Genomic DNA, 18,125 nt, shown 5'->3' on the forward strand with positions numbered 1-18,125 from the left:
GTCCATCACCTGTGTTATGCTTAACCAAATGAAAGCCATGAGTATTCAGAATAAAAGTTAATCAGTGTGCTTCTAGCCATACAATAAATGTAATTATCAAAAGAACTCCCATAGAAAGGGTTCATATAATGGTGAAGTGAAGCATTTCCTTCAAATTTCCTTTAGGCATGACAGTGTGACCCATAACCTTGACTTCATAAAACAAATGTTGATTAAATGTAAGTCTCATTGCTTGGAAGTTTTAGAAATTTATTGCCAAGACTAATAGGCTCTTGTAGGGCCTGTCAATGACATTTAAGTGAATAAATTCAAGTCCGGAGTTATGAATATAATTGAGGAAGACCTTTGTCTGGTGTACAGTATAGTTGTATGGTGGCATAGAGCTGGAGACCCAATCATTATCAATTTCATTGGGGGATTAACTAAGGAATATGGATACTCCTGGGTTAAAAAAAAAAAAAAAAAAAAAAAAGTATTTTATCAAATTTGAGTGAATTTTCCAAGTAACGTTATTATACATCCATGTTAATCCTGATACAGGTGCATATACCCAGCACCTGAAAAGGCTAGGATCAGATATGGAGATATGTTCTCCCTAAGGGAGTAAAAGAGAAATTTTTTACCCAATACCCCCTCACAATATAATCATTCACCAGGGTAAAATATCTGTAAATTCCAGTTTTGGTACTATTTTTTTTTCTTCATATTTAGACCTATAGTAATAAAAATCTATTAATTCAACATAACAAGAGACACGAAGTATTCCAAAACTTCCTGCAGGAGGCAGCTACATTATTGACTCCAAGCAATAGTCCCTTCAGCCACAGAAACACCTCAGTCTTCGACCTCCCAGTCTCAGGTAAGGATTAATGTAAATTTGTTTCATGGGACAATGTTTTCGATTTTGGGTTTATATGTAAACAATTCTGGGATCAGAAAGGCTAGTCCAGGTAGTTGCAGCTCCTTGGTAAGTAAAGTAAAAAAATGTAGATTGATTGATTTGAAGTTCTCTAGCATCCTGACTAAAAAATGTGGAATTCTAGGATATAATAACTTGTGTGGATGGGGTTATGCTATCTAAAATTCCTTTGTTCCAACTCCTAATAAAACCATTTTGCTCTTTTAATATGAATATTTGTTCCTACACTAAATACAAACCCTCATTCTTTACTCAAGGAGATATTCTAGCGCGACGTGGAAAATAGTAGTTATCCACCTGTTAGGGGTGGGGGACTGCCGGTCGGTAGCTACTGAATACCTTCAATCGAATTCTAGCCATCGCAGTGGTAGCACCGCTGCTCCTGCTTTTGTTTGACTGGCAGACTAGCCTTTCTTTAGTGTGTTTTTGATTAACTTTTTCTTTTTATTTTCTTTATTAGATGTGATGTCCTCTATTATGAGGAAGTGTCCCGGGATTCCCCCGAAATCTTGTGGTACATTCATGTCACCACCGGAGGTGGATCCTCCTTCCCTATGCCCTTCATGCAGAGGTCATAGGTGTTCTGAAGGCTCCCCCTGCCAAGTATGTAGAGAATGGTCGCCCCCTCAGTGGGATAAGTTCGTGAAGAGGAAGAAGAAGATATCCAAGAAAGATTTGTTACCTCCAGGTTCGCTATCGAGTAAGGAGTCTCAGGCCTCTTCTTCGGCCTCTCGATCTCTCCCTTCAGACTCTTCCTTGCCGGGGGTAAGTCAAGGAAGAGCGGCACCATTGACTTGACCCCTATTCCCCCTGGTCAGGAGGATCACGTTGCCCCTCCCAGTGGGACAATTTCTTCCACCAATGGGAATAACTCTATTACCGCTTCTATTCCAGAACATGTACAAGCGGTATGGCCTGCCCTTGGACTTCCTGGTTCTCCGTCGGTGGAAGTATGGAACCAGTTCCTCGCGGGCACTGTCTTACCTTAGGTCCCTTCAGTTTTGGAACCTTCGGGAGTTCCGGACCTCGCCTACACCCCGTCAACCCAGTCGGCGGCCCCTGAAGTGTCGGCAAATGTAGTAACTTCAGCTCCCACGGCGCCTACTTCGCATCTCGCTTGCGCTTCTACGAAACCACAAGGTCACAAGCGCGATCATTGCTATACCTCCCCCTCCTCCTCCTCCTCATCGTCTTCGTCCTCCTCTGAGGCTAGGAGGGAGAGAGAGAAGAGGAAAAGGAGAGCTCGCTCTCCTTCCCCCAGACGTTCTCGTCGGAGAGAGAGGCGACATAGGAAGAGACGTTATTGTTCTCGCTCTTCCTCGCCTTCAATGCAACCTCTTACTGAGACAGTACCATTAATTCGGTCACCTACGCCTAAACCATCGACTTCCAGGCAAGATCAGGCGCGCCCGGCGCCATTAGCCAGCGGTCAGCCTTCCTTTGGAATAACGGCTATAGAGTATTCTACGTCGCCATTACTTCCATACACACGGGCTTCTATCGCCCTCCCTCGCGATGAATTAGCGCTACCGGAAGATTCCTCGGAAGAACAACCATCAAAGGATCTAGAGTCCTCCTATCTGAGGGCTCTAAGAATGATGTGTAATATCTCGGGCCTCAGGGATTTACATCTGTCACCGCGACATACTGACGCTCCAGCTTTAGACAGATTATGACGTCATCCACCTAACCCTAAGATCAGAATCGAAATTCCCTGGTCTATTCACACTGCAGGCCGTCTGAGGAAGGTCTCGCAAGCGGTCTCATGGGAAACGGGTTCCTTGAAGTCTCAAGGATCCCATAAACTTCTGCGATTTCTATTTTCAAGGCAAAAGCGTTTTTACAAGGTCAGAGAAGCCAATCGTTCTCCTCTGACCCTGGATCCCCTCATGGCAAGGCTCACACCTGGCTGCTCTGCAGAGAGACTCTCTTCTCTCCCAGTCTCCTTCACAGCCACAGAAGCCTCGGCAATGGAAGCAGCTTCAATGTCCCTCCTGGAGGCATTATCCTGGTTTGACACATGGTCAGGCACAATCGGCTACCTAGCGAGTCACGAAGACCTATCAAACCAAAACTCCATGCTGTTCCTGCAGGAAGTCCTAGCGGCTGGGGCCAAAACAATGGACTTCCTAACTGTTATGACTGCAACCACGTGGGGTAACTGGATTCTAAAAAGGAGGGAATCAGTGGTTTCCACACTTCATAGGAGCATCGGTAAGACAGAGAAGTCAGATTTGAGGAACTCGGATCTTCTGCAACCTCTCCTCTTTTCTAAACAGGCAGTTTCCTCAGCCTTAGATACTTGGAGGAAAGAGACACAGGACACAGCAATGCAAAAGGCTGCTTCCCTTCGCACAATGCTACAGCAGCCAACTCCACAACCCAAAACCATAACCACAACTCCACTCTCAGCCAAAAGCCTCAGCCGCCCCTCTTTTATAGCCAAACCCATGGGCCGAGGAAAGTCGGCTCCTCCTAAGGCTAAAGGCAGAGGGAGGAACTCTAGACAGAAATAGGGTCACAGCTCCCCCCTCACAGTGCATAGGGGGGTGCCTGCAGGGGAGTTGGAAGAGGTGGAAGGCTATGGTGGCCATGCAATGAACCATCAAGGTGCTTCGTTGGGGGTACCGCATCCCCTTCATAGACTCTCCTCCTCCTCTAATTCCTCCCCCGATCTCATCCTCCCAGATCACTAGGGATCCAGGAAAACTGCAAGCCCTAGCTCAGGAGATCCAGAGGATGCTCCTAAAAGGTGCCATTCAAGAGGTCTCCAACACCTCCCCGGGGTTTTTCAGTCTCCTCTTTCTAGTAGCGAAAGCCTTGGGAGGTTGGAGACCCGTAATCGATCTCTCGACCTTGAACCAGTTTGTGAAGCAAACTCCATTCAAAATGAAGACAGCAGCCTCCGTGACCCAAGCGGTGCGTCCAGGAGACTTTATGGCATCAGAGGACTTGAAAGATGCATATTTCCAAGTGCCGATCCACCGCACATCTCGGATATTCCTGCGCTTTCTGGTTCAGGGTCGAATCTTCGAGTTCAAAGTCCTATGCTTCGGCCTCTCGACCATCCCACAGGTCTTTACGAAGGTTTTCGAACTCGTATCTTTGTGGGCTTACAAGCACAGAATATGTCTGCTAAGATACCTGGACAATTGGCTGCTACTGGCCTCATCCAGGGAGCTAGCTCTGGATCACCTGAGAAGACTTCTAGACCTTTGCAAGGACCTGGGGATCCTTCTAAATGCAGAGAAGTCTTGCTTGACTCCAACCTAAGTCTTGCTTGACTCCAACCTAAGTCTTAAACTATCTGGGTATGTCCATCAATACCCAGGTAGGGAGGGTGTTCCCTTCGGAAGACAGACTTCGGAGACTGGATCAATCCATCGCCCATCTCTTGTCTCCACTACCGCCTACAGCCAAGTCTTAGCAGAGTCTTCTGGGTCATCTTTCCTCCCTGGAAAAACCAGTTCCAGGTGGAAGATCGAGAATGAGAAATCTCCAGTGGCATCTGAAGACCCATTGATCTCAAAAGATCGATTCCCCATTCTTGTCAGTGGAAGTTCCGGCTCTGGTGTTACAAGATCTTCATTGGTGGTCAACCAGAGAGAGAATATCCTAAAGGGCATTCCCCTCCTAAGCCTCAGTCCGAAGTTAAAACACTTTTCAGACGCATCGCTGCGGGGCTGGGGTTCCCACCTAGGCCCGAAATTAGCATCAGGAGTTTGGTCTCTGATAGAGCAAACTCTCCACATAAATCACCTGGAATTATTAGCAGCCTGGAAAGGCCTAAAATTCTTCGTAAAAGATCTACAAGGACGAGAGGTGGTGCTGAGGAGCGACAACTCCACAGCCGTCTCGTACATCAACAAACAAGGTGGTACTCTGGCAAGAGAACTCTGTCTGCTAGCGGTCCAGATTTGCCAGTGGGCGGAAGGTCACAACATTTCTCTCACGGCCAGGTTTATTAAGGGCTGGAGAAACATCGTGGCGGATCAACTGATCAGGCATCACCCAGTGTTGAGTGGCGAATGGTCTTTGGATCCTCGAGTAGCAGAGGCAGTAATAGCTTTGTGGGGTTTCCCCGCAAAGACCTGTTTGCCGCTTCTCTGAATGCGAAACTTCCCCGCTACGGGTCCCCAGTTCCAGATATCAGGCAGCGATCCAGGACGCCCTTCAACATTCCTGGGACAACCTGGACGCTTATGCCTTTCCACCCTTTTGCCAGCTTAGAAGGGTGATCAACAAACTCAAGACCTCCCGGAACTGCAAGCTAACTCTAATAGCTCCGGCATGGCCAAGCAGAGAGTGGTATGCAGACCTTCTTTCCCTGCTGGTTCAAGTTCCAAGGTTTCTGCCACCAGAACCCCTTCTGTTTACGCAGCCACACAGTGGTATCCCCCACGAGAAAATCCACTTCCTGAAGCTTCATGTTTGGAGGCTGTCCAGTCTCTCCTCAGAAGCAGAGGCTTTTCAGAGAAGGTGGCTGAGCACATGTCCAGGCACCTGCGCCAATCTTCCACAAACCTCTACCAAGCAAGATGGAGAGTGTTTGCAGCTTGGTGTAGAGGGCAGGTGTGTCTCCACTCGATCCCTCTCTTCCATTAGTGGCAGACTTCCTGGTGTACCTCAGGGAGGAGAAACTCCTCTCAGTCTCTGCAATTAAAGGCTATTGTTCAGCCTTAACCCTCATCTGTAGACTGGGAGGGGTTGACCTTTCCACCTCAGAAGATATCACCTTGTTGATTCAAGGTTTTGAGAGATCTTGCCCCCCAGTTGAGATTAGACCACCACCTTGGTACGTGTCCCTGGTCTTAGGTTTCTTGAAGGGACCACCCTATGAGCCCTTAAATAGGACCTCTGACAACTTCCTAACCCTTAAGACCGTCTTCCTAGTAGCTCTGGCCTCAGCAAAAAGGGTTGGTGAACTTCATTGTCTATCCTATGAAGTCACCCATTCTAGAGGATGGGGGAGAAGTCTCGCTCAACTTCGTGCCAGGCTTTGTGGCCAAAACTGAGAATCCTTCATCGGCCGATGAAAGGTTTAGAGAATTTCAATTTTCCAGCCTCAATAGGGTAACACAGATACTGACCAATTGCTACTGTGCCCAGTCAGGGCGCTAAGGAAATACCTGAAGCGCACCAGACCTTTCAGACCACGCCTCCGTCATCTCTTCCTCAGTACCAACAAGGTAAAGAAGAGAATCTCTCGCAACACCATCTCTTTCTGGTTCAAGAAAGTGATTGCGAGAGCCATTCACAGAGACCCAGAGGCTGCTCAACCCAAAGCTCATCAAGTTAGGGGAGTGGCTGCCTCACTGGCATTTAAGAAGAATTTTTCAGTCTCCCAAGTCTTAAGAGCTGGAGTCTGGAAACGCCAATCTACATTCACCTCTCACTATTTATCCGATGTGACACATAGGTCTCTAAACACCTTTTCTATAGGGCCTATTGTGGCAGGTCAACAGGTGCTGTTGCTACCTTACGCCCTTTCAGGGGACAGTAGCCATTGGTCGAGGATTCTGTGTTACACTAGGTTTTAGAAAGACATCCATCTATCTTCTACACCTTCCTTATTCCTCCCATCTGGGTATCCTAGTCTGTAACCAGTTTCAGCTGGACTCGCCAATTTAAATAATGTATGAAACTCATCTGACTCCTCTCACAGGGTATAAGTTATACTCGTAGTTACGAGGGTTCCCCTTTTCAAGGTCAGGGGGATCCTAAGTATGATAGGGCTCAAGACGTATGTTCCCAACCCTCTTCATCCTGAAACATTTGTTTCCACATAATTACAAACTTTCAGTCGTGCTAAGATTATGAGGATCTACAAAGAAAAGATAATGGGAGATTTTTTCATCAAAAGAGTCTAGTCTGAGGACTATCTTCCCTAGGAATAGGGAACTCCTCGTCCACCCTGACCTCAAGACTAAGTCTCCTATAGTAAAGAATGAGGGTTTGTTTTTAGTGTAGGAACAAATGGCAAACCTATAACAGAGTTTGGATTTTTCCTAACATACAAACCCAAATTCTTTACACAAATCTTCCCTCCGTCACCGCCCCTTAAAAATAGTCCTAGCTAGAATCCGATTGAAGGTAATCAGTAGCTACCGACCGGCAGTCCCCCACCCCTAACAGGTGGATAACTTCCGGCCTGGTCGTTAATGCCCTTGTTAAAGTTTTCTGCCGTATTTTCCAGCTTGTGCTAGAATATCTCCTATAGTAAATTATTAGGGCTTGTATGATAGGAAAAATACAAACTCTGTTATAAGTTTGTCATATTTCTCTGGTGAAGCTAAAACTAGCAATAAAACTTTTTAGCAAGGTACAGTATAATATAGTTGGGGGAGGGGTAGGTAGACTAGTCACCCCGCGCACACTCATACCTGAGAAATGCCGTTAGTTATTCTTTTGACTTGGTAGAGTACACATGTTCCGTTTCTCTCTCCCCTCAACCTGTTACATGAACTGACTGTTTACTTTGATTCTTTTTTTTTTTCAGGGAGTGGTTATCCTCCCTGTTCTGTAGAAGACATAATTGCGGAAAACCCGCCTTCTTCATCCAGGGTCTCGTTCCCTCCCCATTATCTGTGCTTATTCAGCCTCCTCTGGAGGACAAACGAGTAATAACGTTAACCAACTGACCTCTGGACAACCCTTAGGTGTGGATACTGTCACTTCCCTTAGCGAAGCAACATTGCCCACAACCGGGGAAGTTTCTCCCATTGCTGCAACTCTTGCCTTCTGTACGGCTTTTGGGTCTCACTGCCAAGAAATCATTTTCGAGGGTGTTACAGTTAGAGGCTCAGAAAGAGCACAAACCTGCCTCTCCAGGGGTTGACGATGGTCTTCACCTCTGACACTTAGTAGGGAGAATTACCTAAGCTTCTTGCGGCCCTAACTGCAACACTCTGCATCTGCTCATCGCCCTTGGTTCCTCCAGCTCCTGCTTACTATCTAGAGCAGTTGTAGACTGGTAGTCTTTAGAGTTACAACCAGTCGGGGATCCTTTCAAGGTGAACCCAGAAGTTGACCTCAGTTAGTCTTAGAAGTTTGCTGATTACGTTTTAAACCCTCAACCTGAGTTCGCTTAGCGTACTGAGGTCTTGCACCATATGAAGCCCGTTGACTCTCGCTTGGTGTTGAGCACCTTTCTCGTTTATGAGATAGGGCCTCCTCACCCATGTGTTACCACATTGTAGATTCGGAACGAATGCTTGATTTGTCGAACCTTGTTCCAGCTTTCTGGAGCACCCAAATGGTGATGCCTGCCAATTGCTTATGGTCATCACCTCTCCTATTGTGCCACCAGAGCACAATAATTCTTGCAAGATATAACCTTTCAAGGTTATTTCCGCAGATGTTGATGTCGGCCAACCACTTGTGGTTGCCGCCTTTCCCATCATGCCCCCAGGGCATAACGAGTCTCATGAACAATATCCTTTCAGAGTTATTGCTGCAGATGGTGATGCCTACTGACAAATTGTGGTCGCTGCCTCTGGCCTCGTGCTCCCAGGGCACAACAAGTCTTATCACCTATAACCGTTCTAGGCTATTGGTGCAGATAGGGATGCCTGCTGACTGCTTGCGGCCGCTGCCTCTGACCATTGTACCCATAGGGCACAGCAAAGCTCACTGATTTTTTTTAGGTCAGGTCCTTTGGGACCTCCACCTCGGGCTTTCCTCTTCATACAGGGAAGAGCTTGTTTTTCCTGCTGTGGGTCAGCGCACGGAAAGCCTTTTTCAGCCTTGCTTGCTACCACACGAGCGCTCGTGCGTTCTTGTAGGAGTATGCTAGACTACTCTCCAACCACTTACGAGGGTGTTGAAAAGTGTTTAGGTTTCATTTCATGCAGTGTCTGAGCTCACCCAGACACTGAGAGCTAGCAAGGTATGTGGGTAAACTCCTCTAGCTGACAAAGGTCTACATAAATGCTGAAAGTTGGAGAGCTCCTCTCACTGATGAGGATATAATAATAATAATAATAATAATAATAATAATAATAATAATAATAATAATAATAATAATAATAATAATGATAATAATAATAATAAGCTTTATTCCAATATTTACATTGGCTATTACAATAACTACAAATTACATTGTAGTTTACATTTGAAATTTAGATATTTACATGTGCCTTCATAAAAATTTACATCATTATAAAACATAAAAATATAGATTTACTTTATACAAGTTTAAGAACAATAAAGAATTTGTGACATATATAGGTATATCATAAAATTATTTAAAACATTGAAAATTTTGCATATAAAATATGAATTTTTTATAATAGTACTTGAGGCTTAAAAAAATTCTTACCTTGATAAAATATTTGCTATAAAAGTTACATATCTCTCTATAATATTAAAATTATCTTTAGCATGATTATAACATTTCGATTTCAAAATTGCTTATGAAATACAGATACTTATAAAACTAGAGTTATGAACATTTATCTTAAAATAGAATCTAAAATACATAAATAGTCTGCTAAAATAGAGTAAAAAAGTAAAAGAGCTCAATTAAAATATATATAAAGTTTTACTATAAAAATTATTTGGAAAATAGATACTTTTTCAAATTCAGTTTAAAAGAGTTAATATTAGTTGATGCTTTTAGTTGGTTTGGCAGTTTGTTCCACACTGATGGACCCCTCACAACAAATGCTCTGCTTCCTAGATCAGTGTTGGTTCTTGAAACAAAAAGGTCATCATTAAATCTAGTTTGTCTGTTACGTCTATCTCCAACTCTTATTAGATTAAAAAGCCATGGTGGAATTAGATTATGTAAAATTTTAAAGGTCATGACACATAAATCAAAATCAATCTTCTGTTTGATTGTCAGCTATTGCAAGTTATTTAAAATTGGAGTTGCATGATCATACTTCTTGGCTTCCCCATCAATTACTTTAGCTGCAAAGTTTTGAAGCCTCTGTATCCGCTGCAGCTGCTGCTTACTTGTCGAGCCCCAGATCTTTAAACAGTAGTCAAGAATGCTCACGGCAAGAGACCGAACGATCATTCCCCGCATTTCACTATCAAATCGATCCTTAATTCTATTTAAGTATATTAAAGTACCGTTTACCTTCCTACAAACTTCATCTATATGACCGTCAAATAGCATATACTGGTCAAAATATACCCCAAGATTTTTTACTTTAATGCTTTTCTCAATTGCAAATCCAGTGAAATTTATTTTTGTGTCTTCAGGAATTTGGGATATGAACTGCCTAGAGCCAATGAATATACATTTAGTTTTAGACTCATTAATATTTAATCCATTTATTTGAAAATAACATCTCGCCATTTCTAATATTCTTTCTGCTCTTGCTATCAAGTTATTTAGTTCATTTATAGTTCCAGTCATTAGAAGTTGACTGTCATCTGCGAATTGAACCAAGATGCAGTCTCGCACAGCAGTAGCCATATCATTTATATAAATAAGGAAAAGTATTGGCCCCAAGATAGATCCCTGTGGAACTCCGAATTCTACTGGTTTAGGGGAGGATATAACATCGCCTAATCGCACTGACTGGTAACGATTTTCTAGATAGCTTTTAAACCAGAGAGGGTCAATTTTTAATTGTGTACATTTATTAAGTAAAATATTGTGGCTAACGCTATCGAAAGCTTTAGAAAGATCCAATAAATAAGTAAAGATATCTTTTTGTCGTCGATATTTCTGTAAATAGCTTCTGTAACTTTCAATAACGCAGTTTCAGTAGAGAGATGAGACCTAAATCCATGTTGAGTGTGAGACAGTAAATCATTTTCCTCGAGATATTTTATGAGTTGAATTGACACAATCTTTTCTAGAATTTTAGATATGATGGGCAAAAGTGATATTGGTCTGTAATTCTCTACATTATCTGCATCACCACTCTTAAAAAAGGGCAGAACGTGGGACAACTTCCAAGTCACTATAGAGGTATTTACTATGACAGTTAAGTAAAACGCAATTATCGGTAAGGCGTCCCGAATGAAACGGAGGGATATCAAATCACATCTCCATAAACGCTGAGCATTGGTGAGCTCCTCTCGCTGATGTAGGTCTGTGCGAAAATTATGTTTCATGCAGCTTCAGTGCATGGACGCACAGACTTTATTCATGCAAGAGAGCTAACCGAGAAATTGAGCGTTAGCAAGGTGCACAGAAGAGCTCCTTACAGTGATGAGGGTCTGTATTAGAGAGCTCATCTCACTGAACAGAGTCTGTGCAACTACGGTTGCTTGCCAACAACCCCATAGTAAGTTTCTGGCATGAGCTATTATGACTGCGCATGTGTGTTTACCATTAAATCCAGCAAATCTCACCACTGAGGTGGAAACCTGCAGCAATACAACGAGGCTTTATGGGGTTTATTACCGTAGATGGGAATGACTGCTGACTGCTTGCGGCCAACGCCTCCTACCATTTTGCTCCAAGGGCACAACGAGTCTTGTTAAACATAATCTTTCGGGGTTACTGCCTTGGACTTCTTCTCCTCCCTACGGGATAGAAAGGTCTTTAGATTACGCACATGGTGTTGGCCTCCGACCTCTTGTGGTGTCTGCCTCACCCAGTCAAGTCCTCGGGGCACAAAGAGTCTCATGAGACATAACCCTTCAAGGTTATTGCCTTAAACCTCTACTCCCAACGGGATAGAATCAGCTCAAGTTTATGTTCACAAGTGATGGCAGATATGTGTACTCTTACACTAGATCCTACTACTGACAATGGTTTGATTGCTTCATCAGCTGCATGTGCTCCTCATTGGGGCATTCATACATGCAGGCTCACGAACATGTTCACAATACTATGGCTCGTGAACAATGAATTCCTTTTTAGCAATGATGTTATGCTTTTTCGCACACACGTCATCACGCAAGCGAGAGCAACCAACAAAGCTGGAAGGAGGTAATGTTTTACCCACTCACCCCTGTTTGTGTGTGTGTTTGTCTGTTTGTGAACAGCTTCCTGGCCCCAATTTTAATCGTAGAAGAATGAAACTTTCAGGGATTAACTGGTATGTAAAAAGGTGGAAATTATTAAATTTTGGAAGGTCAAGGTCAATGTCACGGTTAAGCAATATGTCCAATTCCCATCACGTAATAAGCCATAAGTTTGGACATCGGTGTCACAGAGACTTCAAACTTGGTTCATATTTAAGTGTAGGGAAAATCCGTGCCAATTAATACCTGTTCATCTCAAGGTCAAGGTCAAGGTCAAGCAAAATGTCAAGAAATAAGCTGCCTTGGTGGAGGTCTGCACTCTACTGAGGGCCCCTCTAGTTTGTAGATGGAATTGGATGTGAGACAACTCGATACCCCTTTGCAACTTGATTCAGTGTAGGCAAGGAAAACTTTCTGGCAGTTAGCCATCTAAGTCTTGATTTTAGGGGAGTTGCTGATGAGATGTCGGGCTGGGACATCTCGTGCATGGAAGTTTTTGGAGTTCTGTTAACCAGAACGAAGTAACCACGCACCTCTATTAGAGGCCTTCCGACATTCAGGGGACACTTATGCATTCGCCCTCCCCTGCTTCTGTCTGATAAGGATACTAATTCTTGAGAAGGGCTTCATCAGATTGGTTAACGAACCTGATAGATCCACAGTGGTAGCAAGAAGAATAGCACTCAGACCTTCTATTCCTGTCTGCAGAGATTTAGCGAGAACTATTCTCCCATTTCCCGAACTGCTCATGCAACCTCACTCAGAAAATCACCATAGTCAGTTGTGTCCCTATGACTTCCCACCTGGAAGGTATTGAACTTCTCTCTCAGAGATGCTTTTTGCAAGCAATAACAAAAGAAGATTGCTGGATACCCCTGTAGTTTGTCATTCACTTCCTGTTAGGTGAAATGGTCTATCCGCTAAGGTTGAGATCGTAAAAAGGTGCCTTACATTGCTCAACATCTCTCTCTCTTCAGTACAGCAAAGCTTGCTGTACCTCGGGGAGGAAAAACTCTGTTGAGTCTCACTGTGACAGAATACTGTTTGGCTTCAAGCATCATCTTTCATTTGAATAGAGTCAGTTTTTCCTTAACCAACTCTCTCTCCTCATATAGTGTTAATCTTACTGGTCCACAATCAAAAGTTAGACCACCTCCTCAGAGCGCATATCTTGTCCCACGCCCTCGGAAAGGAGCGCTTCTTGTCATTAGTCAGTCCTCAGCTCATAACTTAACTCTTAAGATGTTTTTCTTTTCCTTCTCGGTTTTGACTTTGCTATAAAAGCCCATGAAGGACCTGGTCTCTTCTATGATATATTCCAGCCAGGGAATGGTGGTCAGGTAACACTCAATATCCTCCCTGAGTCCGTTGCCAAGACTCGGACTCTGGCTATAGCAGAGCCAAAGATTCTGGTCTTTATGTATTGTGAGTCTTCGTACTTTATCCTTTAACCAAGATCAATTGTTATTATATACTTATAAACGCTGACGCATTATCTTAAACGATCTGCTAGTGGTCCTCCACACTTAAACAAGCTTTTTGTGAGCACGGGCAGAGTCAAGAGGATGGTCACTAAAAATAGTCTCTTCTTGGAATTGTCAGACCATAGATTTGGCCTTGATTCCAGACTCTCCTCCATCAGATTGTAGACCCAAAGCTCATGATATCATGGCCATAAATACGTCCCTAGCATTATAGGAAAACTACTTGTGGCGCAAGTATTTCCAGAGGGTGTTTGGAAGCATCAGATGACCTTTACAGTCCACTACCTGCAAAATGTAACCCCCAGCAACCTGCAGGCCTTCCCATAGGTCATGTAGTGGCTATACAAGATCTGATTTAAGATATCTCAGCTCCATTGCACGACAAATAGTAGTTGGTCGAGGGCAGACGTTACCCAGAATTAGTATAGGGATGAGGGTAGAGTAACTAGCCTCTTTTTCCATCATCTTCCAATCTCTTGGAGCACAGTACCAAGTGAAACTCTGCATGCTGGCCACCTCCATCTGCAGGTAGCCTAAAATATAAAATATATTTGTTACGTTCCGTCTTCTCAGTAACAGGGAATCAGGTAATGGCCTTGGTAAAGTAAGCGGAGTGCTCCACTCAAATAATTCTTACCTGGTGCATGCTATTACTAATTTGTTTCATAGGAGACCAAACACAAGCCCTCACGTCGAGGATTATAGTTGCTGCCTTTGTCCCTTTTCTTCTTTGGATTGCTACAAAAACGACAATCTTGCAAAAGGAGCATGGTGGAGTACATAATAAACAATTAATATGAATTTAATGACATCACTAGACCACTTTGTCTCGACTTATCAATCTGACCATACGATCACTACAAATACAATCATCAGGTGCACAATCTTTAAGATCTGTGCTCTCCATTTTGGCACAGGTCTCCACTCTCTCCATCAATGCTTGAGCATTCTTTTTATGCCCAGTCACTATGGTATTGGTCTTCTATGCACTTGTCAGACACCACAGAATCAGACACCTATCTACAATATCTCTCGTACCTGTCCTTCAGTTACTTTTGAGTTACAGAACATCTGGAATTTACTTCGTTCCAGGTTATACAATCGCTGATATTGGTGAAAGAGAAACCTATGATTATTCTTGTTACCTGTACAGGGTATGAGATATTCCCTTCACGAGCACCAAGGTTTCCTTATGGTCTTTCATTCATGTTTTGCTCTCACAGGACCATTCTGATTGGGATATTTTCCTCTCAAGAGAGGATCCCTTGCACTTGTTCGGTACAATAGTCATTTCCAACAGGATTGGCTGCAAGGTGAGATAAAAAACAATACAATCAGAAACCATGCAATCGGGAACTATGCCATCAAAACCATATGAGGGGGAACTATGCAATCAGGAACCACACTGTTGGAACTTGGGCTAATTCTTCAGGTGGTTGTTAATTTTGGTTCACCAGGGAACTAGTACACCTATCACCTATCATTGGTTCCTTCCCGTTGCTTCCAGTCCAAAGGTCTTCCAATTCACTGTTACCTTTCATCATTAGAGATATCTTATGTGTAAAAACTGATTTACTACTCAGAAATTCATATGCTCAGAGACAAATCCAGGATATGATCTTCCCATGCTCAGAGATTTTACCAGACACCAAGGTCTTCCAACTCTTTTCTGCAATAGGGATTGGAACATGTCACCTCTCAGATCCAGTCTTAGCACTTGTACAAGGACCGAGATGCCACATTGTGCTTGCATGGTTATTGACAAGGATCCTCATCAACTAAGGGCAGTCACTCATGTGACTCTGCTATGTACCATGTGGTGCCAAGCTCTTTTATTCTCTCTACAAAAGCTAAGTCATTTACTGCTATTTAACCTCTGAGAGATTGAGAGCAAACAGAAGACTAGCCAACGCTCTTTAATTCTTTTATCCTCTTCAGGGGATTGTCCAATCCCATTCGTGGATCTGGTGGTGAATATCTTGAGGGGATAAGAGATTTTCAGAGAATGTCAAGAAAATCGTGGACCCAATGGTACCTGTCTTTAAACTGTTAAAATCTATGAACTTAATGATCTTCAAAACTAAATCTACAATTACTAAGGTCATTGCACATATTTGTGGATTATCAATGAGTTTTTTTTTCATTAATGGAGAGATATTTTTCTCACTGGCAGCTTCCCAGTGATTGCTCCAGTAGCTCCTGAAGTGTTACTAGTCAGCACCTATCATTCCCTTCACTTTCTGGTTTTGTTGGAGCTGGAATACAGGGTGACCTCCCCGGGTAACGGCATGACGATCCTAATCATGGGGAGTCTTACATCCACAGATGTACTATTGAGGGATGAGGTGCCTACCTAAGTAGCATATCTATCTCGGAGATATGACTCGTGGGAAAAATGTACCTGCTTTTCAAGGTTTCAGTAATACACATACTGTGGATACTTGGTTACTTTGTGAGATTTCCAAGAGGTTTGGTAAAGCACTCATTTGTATTGCTGAACGGAAATACTGCCATTTGTGATTTTTGTCAACAAAGGGGGTCGTTTCGCAGACTCTTAACTAGAAGATATACATTTGAGAAGTCTACAACACAGTAGAACTGTTTACATTGTTCATCCAGGAAGTAGGACTGTACGAGTATGCACACTCGGTGCAAGAGAGAATTGTGATCCATGCATCATTGCATGGCTTCCTACTTCAGGTTTTCACCATCGCTCAACCTGCTCGCCTTTCAGTTGAATAAGAAACCTCCAGTATTTCACTCCTCAGTTCCAGTCTGTCAGTAGCATTTATGAATGCCTTCCAATATCCCTAAAATCTTAAGATGCGTCCTCATTTTCTCCCATTCCACTGATTACTCAGCAGTCAGTTGAAGTCATTGAGGCTTGATATAACCCCGATGGCTACCAAGCGGCCACACGCCGAATAGTATCCCGATCATATGTTTTCTATCTTCATTCCAAAGGAAGTCCCTCATCTTCACAGTAAAGGATACCACTGAGCACTTCTCAGTTTAGGAGCTCATAGTCCGAACCTGTTGGCCTATTGCTCGTGACTTCAAGTCCTTTTGCATCAAAACTTGTCATGAAAAGGAAATTCTGTGATTCTTTTTGTTCTATTTATGTTTAATATTCTTTATTTGTTCAAGAAATGTCAAAAGGAAGAGATTTATATAGGTGTTATTCAGTTGTCACTCTAATTGCCAACAAACAATAGATATTTGGTATTTGAAAAGCTGTCCGTTATTGACGCTGAAATTCAAATTACAAACTGTTTCAAATCTGTGTAGTTCGAAGAAGCTGGTCCCAATATATCAAACTCATAAAAGGTAAAAAATTACAAATGCCTGTTTTTACCCTTTGAATGGTATATATGCCTCTATATAAAAAGGTTTATAATAGCTAAATTCATGCTTGGTACCTTGAGAAAAACAGAAAGCAGTATCATGATGCAGAGATAGTTATCGAGAATGAATTACCTTTACTTTATTTCAATGTCTCCTTTCTCATTCATGAAGTGAATGGATATGTGACAGATCTCTGCATCACAGCTGCGTTTTCACTTTCTTTTACTGTAATTTTTGCGTATTATTCAGTTTTTGTCCTTCGAGGAACGTTCTTATCAGTGTAACTCATGCAATGCACTAAAGGTATGCCTTGATGGTTTACAATGTTTCCCTGTGGCCCATACCTAAGTGCTCTTTTTATCCCTCTACCTTGCCTTCGTTCCAACTGTCTTTCATGCAGCCTTTTGTCCAACATATCCACTTTTACTTCTTGGTGTATCTCAGGTGATTTCTCCTAGTCTAATTTAGGGTTTGAATGGCCTTCTTGGCACTGACAGCGTGCCATAAGACCACTATCAATAAATCTTACTGATACAGTACTTATTTTGTGTGCCTGTTGGTACTCGATAAAAGATTTATACCCCATGTTTACCAACTGGCATTTTGGGCTGTACCAGGGAACGGTAAGTTTTCAACTCATCATTAGCAAGGACTAAGCAAGTCTGAGAGTAGCTAAGATGACGACTGTATCTATAATTGCCTTACTACGATCCTTCAAAAAATTAAAACTCGCAACCCTTGAATTTAATTTTTATAGCAGTGACTTAGCTGAAATTTTATTATGATTATCTTAATTTTATTCACTTATTAATACATTAAATGCAATTATACATTGCTACTAGCATAGTTGGAGATAATTATTCAAGTTGAACTGTCTTATTCTTTGATGACCTTTGGTTATTAGCACTATTTTTCCTTTAGATGGTTTTGTTGAAGAACATCACAGCAGGGTCAAGTTCAAGTTTCAGAAGTGTCTCTTATATTGATCTCTATAAGCTCGAATTTGAATGTGCCAGTTATTTTAGTAAATAATCCTAAAAGTTACTTTATGTATTAAATTAATTAAGAGTCAGGTTATGACTTGAAGGTGAATATTTGGAGTAAATATATTTCCCTTTTCTTCCAGATGCGTTTATCTACCTGCACATTTGCAACCCAAAAGCTGAAGCCAGTAAACAAAAAAAAAACAAAAAAAAAAAATCCCAGTGGGCAAGCTGATTCCCTTAATGATGTGGGAAGGAGAAAGAAGCTGAAGGAATTTTGATGGTACAGGATTAAATCTAGCTTTCCTATATCAAACCTGGTAACAGGGACTTCAATTTAAAGATAAGTTGAACTTTTCATTATTTATTTTTTGTCTAGAAATTTACACTTCTGTTAGGTAACAGAGTAGGTAATAAATATTTATGGAAGGTAGCTTATATACAGTGTACAATCTAGTGCTC

The 18,125-nt window shown here is 42.5% G+C and overlaps 1 long non-coding RNA gene across 1 annotated transcript in view; it reads left to right on the forward strand.

The window, feature by feature from the left end:
- The first annotated feature begins 753 nt into the window (after nucleotides 1-753).
- The window catches only part of LOC137637067 (uncharacterized), a 24,270-nt gene continuing 6,898 nt past the window's right edge, over nucleotides 754-18,125 (forward strand). Inside the window, exons 1-2 of the long non-coding RNA XR_011043372.1 lie at nucleotides 754-859; nucleotides 17,807-17,946. This is a non-coding gene — a long non-coding RNA (uncharacterized lncRNA). The remainder of the gene's footprint in view (nucleotides 860-17,806; nucleotides 17,947-18,125) is intronic.

This window comes from Palaemon carinicauda, chromosome 3, assembly GCF_036898095.1.
Source record: "Palaemon carinicauda isolate YSFRI2023 chromosome 3, ASM3689809v2, whole genome shotgun sequence".
NCBI classification, from domain to species: domain Eukaryota; kingdom Metazoa; phylum Arthropoda; class Malacostraca; order Decapoda; family Palaemonidae; genus Palaemon; species Palaemon carinicauda.